This window comes from Amblyomma mixtum, chromosome 2 (genome assembly GCF_055824585.1).
Source record: "Amblyomma mixtum isolate Tamu chromosome 2, ASM5582458v1, whole genome shotgun sequence".
Lineage (NCBI taxonomy): Eukaryota > Metazoa > Arthropoda > Arachnida > Ixodida > Ixodidae > Amblyomma > Amblyomma mixtum.
This window is the reverse complement of record NC_143013.1, coordinates 155,293,647-155,305,311: the sequence shown is the minus strand read 5'-3', so window position 1 is coordinate 155,305,311 and position 11,665 is coordinate 155,293,647.

Genomic DNA, 11,665 nt, shown 5'->3' with positions numbered 1-11,665 from the left:
GACTGGGGGTGGTAGGGTGAAGTGGTGTAGTGCTCGATTCCGAGGGAACGGCACGTGTTACCGAACACCCGAGCGGTGAAATAGGACGCATTGTCCGTGATCAGTCTTTCCGGAAAGCCGAACCGACAGAACACTTCCTGGAGTTTATCCAGCACCGCTCGTGCTGACACTTTCCGAAGGGGGTACAACTCAACCCATTTGGAAAAGTGGTCAGCGACTACCATCAGGTAAATGAACCCCTGCTTGCTCCTGGGGAAAGGCCCCATCAAATCGCAGGTGGCCATCTGCCACGGACGCACACTGTCAATTGGTTTCATCATTCCAGGCGGCTTGCCGCCCCGTGACTTCACCGCTTGACAGACATGGCAGGAACGGCAATAGCGGAAAATGTCACGCTTCATGCCGGGCCACGTCACCGATTGACTCAGTTTTGCAAAAACTTTGGAGCCACTCAGATGACCGGCCAGTGGTTCGTCATGAGAGAATCGCAAAAGTGCGCCTCTTAGACTTTTGGGGATAACCACCTTGAACGGGTCGATGGACTCGTCATCGGTGGCTATGTACTTCAGCACGAGCCCGTCATGGTCCAGCAAATATGAATCCCCGGGGTTAGCCGCGACACACGCTGGCTTCTGCCCCCCTGCGCCCGCTACAATACCAGTAGCGTCACGGCGCTCCGTCTCCCTGAGACCGTCGCTCACCTCGCGACAAAAGGGGTCATTTTGCTGGGCTTTCAGTAGCTCTTTACGGCTGAAAACGATTCCAGTCATCCCAGAGGGGAGCATGGTCTCGTCCCCACTCAGGTTTGCAGCCAAAATTTCCGTTCGCGTCGGCAACTCCGAGGCGCTCACGAAGAGCTTTGCCTCTCGTCCGCTTTGCGAAGCGCTGCTTGCCTGGTTAGCGGAATGGGTTAACCCGTTTGCGGGTTCCCCCTCCTTGCCGCCCGGCGGCTCGTCCGCTGTTTCGCCCCCTCCGCCTACAGGCGTCAAGGCGCCGCTGGCGAGTGGGGCACGGGATAGCGCGTCAGCTACCACGTTTGTGCTCCCCTTTCGATACTGCACAGAAAAGTCGTAATGCTGTATCAGGAGAGCCCAGCGCGCCAGCCGACCCGCAGGCTCGCGGAGCCGCATCAGCCAACTGAGCGCACTGTGGTCTGTCTGCACCACGAATTGCGTTCCATCAAGGTAGACGTCAAATTTGCGCAGTGCAAACACGATGGCGAGGCACTCCTTCTCGGTCACGGAATAATTCCTCTCCGAGGGCAGCAAGGAGCGGCTGGCAAAGGCCAGCGGTTGCAGCACGCCATCGAATTCCTGTAGGAGAACTGCTCCTAAACCCAGATCGCTCGCGTCAGTCTGGACTACGAACTGTCTGGTCAGGTCGGGTAGCCTGAGCTGCGCTGTCTCGGCAATGGCACTAGACAGGAGGCGAAAGGATCGCTCTTGCTCGGGCCCCCATCGCCACGCTGCAGTCTTTCCCAAGAGCTTGGTCAAGGGTGCCTGCACGCGGGCACAGGACGGGATGAACGACCGATAAAAATTGGCCATTCCCAGAAAGCGGCGGAGGCCGCGTACGTCCTTGGGCGCGGGAAATTCGAGTATGGCTCGAAGTTTCTCCGCATCAGGCTCAATGGAGCCCTCGCCCAGCGTGAACCCTAGTAACTGAACCCGGGTCCGCGCTATTTGGGCTTTCGCAGGATTCAAAGTCATCCCAGCAGCCCGTACCCTCTCGAGCACGTCGGCAATGTGGCCTAAGTGCTCATCGAAGGTTCGTGAATAAATCACGATATCGTCCAGGTAGCACATGGCGTGGGACCATTTCGCTTCCCCCAGGACGCGGTCCATGAGCCTCTGAAAAGTCGCAGGACCATTGCAGAGACCAAAGGGCATACGAGTGAACTCAAACAGCCCTCTGTGGCACGTGAACGCGGTCTTGGACCGGTCAGTGTCAGCCATCTGGACCTGTAGGTAACCTTTGGAGGCATCTAGCGTGGAAAAGTACCGCGCGCTGCCCAGGTTTCCTACGATTGAGCTGATCGTCGGGAGCGGATAGGCATCCTTGCGAGTCAGCGCATTCAGACGGCGATAATCCACACACAAACGGTGGCTGCCATCTTTCTTAGGCACCAACACCACCGGAGACGCCCAGGCGCTGGACGAGCGGCGGATAATGTCCGCCGACAGCATCTCATCCAGCAACCCATCAATCACCTGCCTTTTCGCAAGGCTGACGGGTCTAGGGTTGCACTTCAAAGGAAGCGCGTCTCCAGTGTGGATCTTGTGGCTCACTAAAGTGGTACAGCCAGGTTGATCCGTGAAGAGCTCATCGTACTGACGCAATAGCGCTGTCAAACGAGCCTTCTGTGTGTCATCCAATGTTACCGCACAGGCGGCCAGCGGATGTGGTGCCTGGTCGTGCCGCGCCGCTCGGTCCCAATGGGGAGGCTGAACGACGGAACGCTCGACACAAGGGCGTGGCCCTGTCCGCTGAGCGTGGCACTCTCCGAACGCCTTCACTGCGCAGGCAGATACTGACGCCGGTGGGCTAATGAACGGCTTAAGCTGGGAAAATGGTCCGTCGCGATAGCCGCCATTCGCAATGTCCACCACGATCCCGGTTTTCAGGAGAAAGTCCCGTCCGAGAATCATGGGCACACTGAGCCCTGGGAGATGGATGAAACGCGTGCGTCTCGTCCGCTCTCCCCACCTGACAGTCAGCCTCGCGGCGCCAGCCGAATGGGCTACGCCTTTCGCAAGGTTGAATGCCGTACGGCAGTCCCGCAAGCGCACAGAGTGCTTTTGCAAGTGGGACAACACCTCTTCACCGAACAAGGAAGCGCTGGCTCCCGTATCCAGTAACGCCGAAAATTCGCGGCCAGCAATGGTGACCGGAATAAACGGCGCGTGCGCATTAGCAAGGCAGCTTGCTCTGTACGCAGAGGGAATTAGCAGAGATTGGGCCGGTGGTCCCTTTACGACCGACCCCCGCCGCCGTTTCCCTGCCTCGCAGGAGGCCTGGCTACGGTGCATTCTCTTGCTAAGTGGCCCCTCTCTTGGCAGCGGAAGCAGCGCACACCGCCGCGAGCTTGGTCGCGGGACAATGGCGCCTCTCCCTGCCTGGGTCCGCTCGCTGCACGACCAAAGGGTCGGCCGAGTCGGGTTTCCCCCTCCGCTGTGCGTTGGAGCGCTTGGCGCCCCTCAGCACGCGCTTCAGAAAACGGTGCAGCGCAGGCTGCCCGTCTCCCGTACGAGTAGGGATCGAGAGCTCTGTCGCTCAACTCCCATGCCTCGTTTTGCCCGCTAACAGCTGCAAAGGCAGGTTGTGCGGGTGGTCGCCGGTTGGGTAAGGGCAAGGCCCCTCTCCATGCACAACGTGGCTCAAGGGCCTCGCTTGCCGGCGGTGGCGGACGATAGGCGCGCGCGGCGAGAATGTCGCCTTGAATGCGCTTTGCCTCGGCGGCCAGCTCCTCCAAATCTCGGAATCGGCCGCCGCGCAGGTAAGCCGAAAAGGTCGGATGTGCCTGCCTGATCGTCCTTTCGACACGCTCCTCGTTCGAGGCTCTGGGCTCGGCGATTGAGAAAAGGTCTTCCATCGCACGAACATACTCTTGCAGCGACTCATCCGGAGCCTGAGTACGGAGCTCCAGCTCTCGCCGCATCCTACGCTCGTAGTCAGCGGGCAGGAATTCGCGCAGGAATGCTGCACGGAACTCCTCGAGAGTCGCTGCCCGGTGGCCGGAAAGCCGATGCCACCGAGCTGCCGTGTCAGTCAGCGCTGCGGGGATGATGTGTGCAAGCACCACCTGCTCAGTAAGACCCATAGTTATCTGATAATGGGTGAGGGACTCAAGGAAATCCCGGGCACTGAGTAGGTCATCATACCCGCGGTATGTTGGCATGGGCAACTTGACCGCGGGGTGAGACAACTTCGGCGTGGCCAAAAGCGTCCCAACAGCCCCTGACAGCGACTGGATCATCTGGGCAGCACTGGCTAGCAGCGCCTGCGCTCCGGCCTCAGTGGAGGCTTGGGCGGGCTGCACGAACGAGGGAGGCAAGGCTCCTAGTTCGATGAGCGGCGCGGTTTCCGCAGGGAACCGGGCCAGCGCCTCGCCGTTCCCAGAGCAGAATTGACTGCTCGCGGGGCACGGCTGCTGCTGTTCGAAACTGCCGGTTGCGGCAGCGTGACACGAACTGCTTTCGCACTGGGCGGAAAGCGTGCACAGCTGAGGCATGTGACCAGCGGATGCACCGCAGGGTGCTTCCGATACAGCTCCGATGGGAGCCGCGTGGTCGACATTTTGGGTTGTGGCGCCGTAAACCCCAACGGGGGCCGCGGCCAACCACGGTGTCTGGCTATTCGAAGGAACAGCAGCCAGCGGATCAAACGACGCTACAACTCCGTAGGGAGCCGACATGTAGCTACCGAGTGCCCCGCTGGGGGTAGACATGGTGCGCAAGCGTGATCGGCAAGGCGACCTGCTCGGCTAATGTGTCATCAAAGGCGTAAGCGCCAATGACTTATCACGTTGGGCGCCAGTTGTGGGTTTCTACGTGGACACAGGCCACCACCCACCGCGGGTTCGAGCTTCGCGCGAGCCAAGGGCCCCGATCAGCCGTCACCACACACACACCGGGACACCGATGCAGCGCACTCAACCTCTGCTGGGAGGAGAGCGATTCGCCGCAAAGAAATAGGCCTCCAAGTTCACCAAGGAGACGTTTATTCACGTCGTCCTTCAGCAGTACACACACACTCAATCGTCACCCCGTCCCGGGGGCGCGCGAGGAGCAAGGCTCCGCTGCGCGCACGAAGCGACCCGAGCAATGCGCACCGCTAGCACGCCGCTGCAGGAGAATGTCCCCGCGGCAGTGCTGTGATCTCTCTCTCGTGTCGACCGTTGGGCCGGTTGCGAGAGAGAGTGGGCATTCAACGCAAGGTACGCCTGTCAGAGGTCGCTGGACCCCGCTGGACAGGCTCGAGCCGCTGCAGGTCAGAGGACACGTGCGGGCGAGCTCGAGTAAGCACTGGTCCGAGCGGCAAAGCCGGCACGGACAAACAGTAACGTACGCACCTTACGCTGTCTCGGAGGGATCTCTCTCTCTCTGGGCCCCGCTCGGACGGTCGCGCGGCGCGCGGCCGCCCAAAGCGGGGTCCCGAATTCCCGCCAAAAGGCGCCAATGGCAAAGGCCCTTGGGGAGCCGGGGCGGAGCTGTGGCTAAATGACAGTGATTAGTCACCCAGCCGCCTCTCCACCGCCTGAGGCGGGGGCAAGGGAAAGAGGAGAAACAACGCGGGCGGCCGGCACAGCCGCGCAAAGGCGACGGCGGAAAGCCAGATTCCCACAACCTTCATCCTAACTTATTACAGTGGATAAGCGAATTCCTGGCTAACCGCACCCAGTTTGTTAACGTTAATAATCAAGCCTCTAGCTCTGTTCCGGTAACATCAGGTGACCCGCAAGGATCAGTCTTTGGTCTGCTATTATTTTTAATATACATTAATAACCTTCCAACGCATGTCTCTTGTAACGTCCGTATTTTTGCCGATGACTGTGTCATCTATCGCACTATCAACAACGCCTCTGATCAGTTCGCCCTCCAGACTGACTAAATCAGCGTACAGGACTGGTGTAACAACTGGCTCATGGAACTAAACCCCAGTAAATGCAAACTCGTGTCATTTCACCGAAAACGTAATCCTGTCCTCTTCTCCTTTAAAATCTCGCACGTCACGGTAGAATTAGCTCAGACTTTCAAATACCTCGGGTAACATTGTCCAATGATCTTACCTGGAACGCGCATGTCACTAAAATCATATCATCCGCTAACAGAAGCCTTGGATTCTTAAAACGACATCTACGTCATGCGCCACAAAACCTAAAATTACTTGCCTACAAATCACTTGTCCGTTCTAAATTAGAATATGCCTCTGCTATTTGGAGCCTTAACCAAAATTATGTAATATAACCAAAATTATCTAATAAATTCCGTAGAATTAGTACAAAATCGAGCCACAAGATTCATACATTCGTGCTATTCATATAATGTCAGTATATCAGCACTAAAAGCAGAGGCAGGTTTAACATCCCTGGCTTGTAGGCGTCGTATTACTAGTATGTGCTTGTTTCACAAATTTTATTTCAGCTCACTTCGTCGTCCTCCCTACATCAATCCGCCGGCACGCATTTCCCGCCGCATTGGTCATCCCCTTCAAGTAGCCCGGCCATGTACGCGTACAACTACATTTGCATCGTCATTCTTTCCACGCTCAGCCAAGGACTGGAACAGCCTTCCACACAACATCGCCGCAATCACCTGCCCATCAACATTTGCGAACTGTTTAGCTTCTACCTTTAACAGCGAATAATATTTGTATCTTACGTTTTTTCTTTGTTTATTCAATCTGATTTTTAAATGTAACCCACCCCTTGTGTAATACCCCCAGTCCTGGGGGCCTTTAAGGTAATAAAGTGAAGTGAAGTGAAGCATTCAATTTGCCGAGGAAAGTGCTATCACGTTAGCTTTCGTTGGAATGGAAGCGATGTTTGTCAGCAGTGAGAGCAAATCTGCCATAAAAAATTTTAGCAAGGGAAGGACGTCACCTTTAGTGCCCAGAATCCTAGGCCAGAGAAAGTTGGATAGGAAAATTTAAATAATTTGGACTGCGGCGTACGAAGCCATCCCCGGCAACTATGCCGCCCACGATCTGGCCCGAGATCTCTACCGCCGAGCCGCTACAGGGCCCATCGATGACCGACGGAGCTGGGAGCGCATGGTAAAATATGGGGAGATCATGAAGCATTATAGATTGGTGCATAGACTGGTACCGCCGCGAGACCCGATATTAGACAACAGACAAGCAGCCACGTGGAGGCGACTGGAAACTTATACGTATCAGAAACCGGTTATTGTGAACCACATGTTCCCTGAGGCCAGCAGTGATAAATGTAATATTTGTGGCCCGAGAGGGACCCTCCACATCATAATACGGCAATGCGCGTTCTCTCCTTGGGGGACAAACACTATAGACAGTAGAGACACCTGGGAGACCCTGCTGCGCCGCTGGGACCCTGAGCTTCTCCTCCGGCTTCACCAACTGGCTGAAGAGGCTGCTGGGAACCAAAACCGTCCAGCCCGCATCTGAGGTGACAGCACCCGCCCCCTGACTTGCGTGTGGGGTGCTGGGTAGATCAGCTTATCCGTTGGAGAAAACAGTTTATTCTCTCTCTCTCTCCCACGTAAATTTAGTTCCGCATTTAGTCCTCATAGTCCCTTCCTGCCTCTCCGGCCGCTGCTTTCCTTTCCTATCCTCCCCGGTAGCTGCTTTCGGTGGCATCGCGCACACCTTGCTCAAGCAGCCGCCGTGTCTCTTCCGGCCGCATTGTTCGCATCGGCCGGCACACCCAGCATGGCGCGGTCGCAGGGAGGTGAGGTGGAGGCCCCGTACGTCTCGCGACAGTCCGCGCCGCTGCCGCCAGCCATCGACTGTGCGGGAATGGGAGTACCAAGTGTTGCGGTACGAACCCCGAACTCACGCTGTCAGCCACCCGCGAAGAAGGGAGCGAGAGACACGGGGGTTGTAAATCATCGTTCAGGCAGCTGAGAAAAAATTAAATCAATACGTTGGAAACGAAGGGCGCGTATGGTCCCGTGGTTATTTGAGATACGGTGTGCTCTTTGCAACCTCTGTAAGACGCTTACGAATTGAAAATAAATCTGGACTTATATGGTTTCGAATCAAGCAAAAAGTGCAGAAAAGAAAAATTGTCCATTAATGATCTCCAAGGGGTCAAATTAATCCGGAGCCCTCGAAGACGTAACTCTCTTTTCCTTTCTTCTTTCACTTCCGCCTTTGCCCGATCCCTTACGGTGCGGCTTGGGTGTCCACCGAGGTACGTGAGACAGTTACTGCGCTATTTGCTTTCCTTCTAACCAATGTTCAATTTTCGAAGATTGTTCATTGCTATACCATAAGTAACGAGCCATCGGTCAGACCAGTTCTAAACCTGCAAACCTCTCAAAGCAGACGAGAACCCACTTGCGTGAGTTATTGCATGTCAACATCGACCTCAAAGCAATTAGGCGCCCAAAATACAATAAAACAATCCGCCTTTACAACAAAGGTAATTATGATATAATGAATGCCGAACTGAGAGCGTTTTTCGTAAGTTTTTCCTCAAGTTTTCATTCACGAAGTACTCATGAGAACTGGCTAGCATTTAAGAATAAACTTGATGCCCTAGTCAATGCATTCATTCCGCAAATAACTTTCCACACTAATGCACACAAACCATGGTTTACTAAAGGTCTTAAAAGGTTGAAAAATAAAAAGAAGCGCGTGTTCCGCTCGGCAAGAGCCCATTTAACGCAAAGCGCATGGGCAAAGTACCGCGCTGTGGAAAAATCGTATCAAACTGCTATTCATGACGCCAAGCACAACTTTGTTCATCAAGACCTTCCTAATATGCTCAGCGATAACCCCAGGAAGTTCTGGCAAGCCGTTAACCCTCATAATGAACACACGATTACCCTCAAAGACGAATCAGGCGCGGCTATGACCGACTCTGAGTGCGCTACTTTATTCAACGCAGCGTTCTCATCCGTCTTTACTAATGAAACCGAAACACAACTTCAGACATCTAATTTACTCTTTGAGCATGCTATGCCGGCATTCGCATTTTCCTCACTGGGTATTGCGTCCTTAATTAGAAACATGAAAATCTCATCTTCATCTGGTGTAGACAATATTAACTCGAAACTTCTAAAGAACACTAGTGATATTTGTGCCGAGTTCTTATGCTTACTTTTTAACCAGTCACTCTCAACAGGACAACTACCGGACGATTGGAAAACTGGAAATGTCGTTCCAGTCTACAAATCAGGTAACAAAGATTCGTCGTTAAATTACCGACCCATTTCCCTTACTAGCGTACCCTGCAAACTAATGGAACACGTCATCTATACTCATATCATAAACTTCCTCGACTCGAACAATTTTTTCCATTAGTCTCAACACGGTTTTCGGAAAGGTTTTTCTTGTGAAACGCAGCTAGCCCTATTCATTCATGATTTACATGCTAATCTCGATTCTAACCTACAGACCGACGCCATTTTCCTGGATTTTGCAAAAGCATTTGACAAGGTACCTCATAAACGCTTAATCCTAAAACTTTCCCGTTTGAACTTGCCCCCCGACATAGTAAAATGGATGGAAGAATTCCTGACTAATCGCTCACAGTTTGTCGTTGTTAACAATCAAAATTCCAATCCGCTACCAGTAACATCAGGAGTCCCTCAAGGTTCTGTACTAGGCCCGCTTCTATTCCTAATTTATATTAATGACTTACCGACCAATGTGTGCTCTAATATTCGCACGTTTGCTGACGACTGCGCTGTTTATCGCACAGTTACTAACGCCTCCGACCCAACATACCTTCAAGATGATCTAAACCACATACAGGAATGGTGCGACCGTTGACTAATGGAACTGAACCCTCACAAATGTAAACGTTTGTCCTTCCACCGCCGCCGTAACCCGCTTGATTTCCCATATGTAGTCGCTAACGTTCACCTGCAGTCCGTTTCATCATACAAATACCTAGGCGTCACGCTGTGTAACAACTTATCATGGGCTACACACGTTACTAACATCATTTCCTCGGCTAATAAAACTCTCGGATTCTTACGACGTCATCTTCGCCACGCCCCACAATAGGCAAAATTACTATCATATAAATCTCTTGTCAGGTCAAAGTTAGATCACGCATCGCCAGTTTGGAACCCTCATCAAATTCACCTTATCAATGCGCTCGAGTCACTTCAAAACAGAGCATCCAGATTCATTCATTCCTCCTATTCGTACGATATCAGTATAACATCTTTAAAAGCGGATTCCAGTTTAGCGCCCCTTCCACTTCGTCGTCGTATTTCTAGCCTTTGCCTATACCATAAATTTTTTCATAGTTCGCAGCGCTGCGCTCCCTACATTGCCCCACCAGCCGGCATATCCCACCACATTCGTCATCCTTTCCAAGTGTTTCGCCCCCGCGCCCGTACTGTTACCTGTGACGCTTCTTTTTTCACCGTGTTTCTGTACACTGGAACGACCTCTCCAATGACATCGCTACCATCTCATGCCCATCCACATTCTCTGAAGCTGTTACCAACCATTTTTCAACACAACACTTGTTCATTTGACTGTTTGTACCCACCCTTATGTAATACCCCGAGTGGGTCTTTAAGGTATTAAAATGAAATGAAATGAAATGAAACTTTGATAGGACCAGATGGGCGCCAGTACATTCACTCTACACTGTAAGAAATGTGTGTGAAAGGACAAGCATTTTTGCGGAAATTTTCTGTTATCATACAGAGAATATCTGTTTTGCGCCCTTAACAGAAAACGTTCACGGAAAAGAAAGTAATTTTCTGTTTTTGGAGCCACAACACCCCCATTTCACCTAACGTTGGTGACGTGAGCACCGTCGTTGCACAAAAAAAAAAGTGATCCGAAAAACCTTTGCCACCTTTCATCAATCACGTTACATAGTTTAAGCGCCCAAAAGTTTCTACGCGCAATATTAGCGCGCAGAATGAGAAGCAGTCCTATTGGCTGCGGTCCTGCATTCTTCAATTGACGGCATGGACGTGGTGCGCGGTGAGCTAGGATAATACCGGCGTGCTGTGTCCGTGATTTTCACCGATCAGACCGTTCGCACACAAGGTGAGAGGTGCACATTTTTACCGGCATGAGCGATACGCTTTTTGTCGTCTTCTGGGAGTATTGTTGCGGGCTTGTACTGCTATTGAAACGGGCAGTGAAGATAAATCGCCGGGAGAGCTTGGAAAATCTTGAGTGGACGGATAGCTTTAGTTACCACTACAGATCTCAAGACTAGCAGTCTAACCTGCTAGTTGTGAGCATCCTAATGCAATTGCAGAGAATCAAGAGCAAGCCTGCGTTTGCGTGGAGAGCGAATGCTATTATTTTGAATAGCGTGCCCACCACAGCCGCTTTAGCGCCGATGCGTCACTGCTGCTTTACTGTGGCTCACAAAAGGTGCACAGCGCGCGGAGGAAAGACGAGCACATGCGAGAAAAACGGAAGAGCGCTATAGTTTGCAGGAATATGATGTGTGCACATATTCTGCTTTGTCTGCAGATGGGCACACCTGAAAGGACCGGGTGAGTGAGCGCGGGAAATTTTGGGCCATTGAAGTACGCGATTGGTTAGCGGAGGAGTACGTCAAAGAGCGCGGGATTTTCAAATTCGTTTCTCGTCTAAGAAAGGGTCATAAGTGTACGTTGTAGCTTTTTAATTTTATTGACGTTTAATCATGCAGGTGCAAGTAATACAGTAATTATGTTTATTTTGTAAGATTTAACACTGATTTTATTTTTGGGCCAAAATAGTGTTGCACGGGTCAATGCAGTCTGAAAAGTTTCTCTACGGGCGTTTCAAGTGCTGAACTTGCGCTGCCACAGGGAAGTTTATCAACGGCACTGATGTCATTCGAGTCGACATTCGAAATTTTTTAGCGCCTTCTATACGCGAGCTCAGTCTGGATCCTCCAATGGCAATCGCCATCGCTTCGGCCAGCCCGTGCAAGAGGTCAAGGGAGGAGTAAATTTATGAAAAATGGTCAAATTACCCAGATTAAAATACA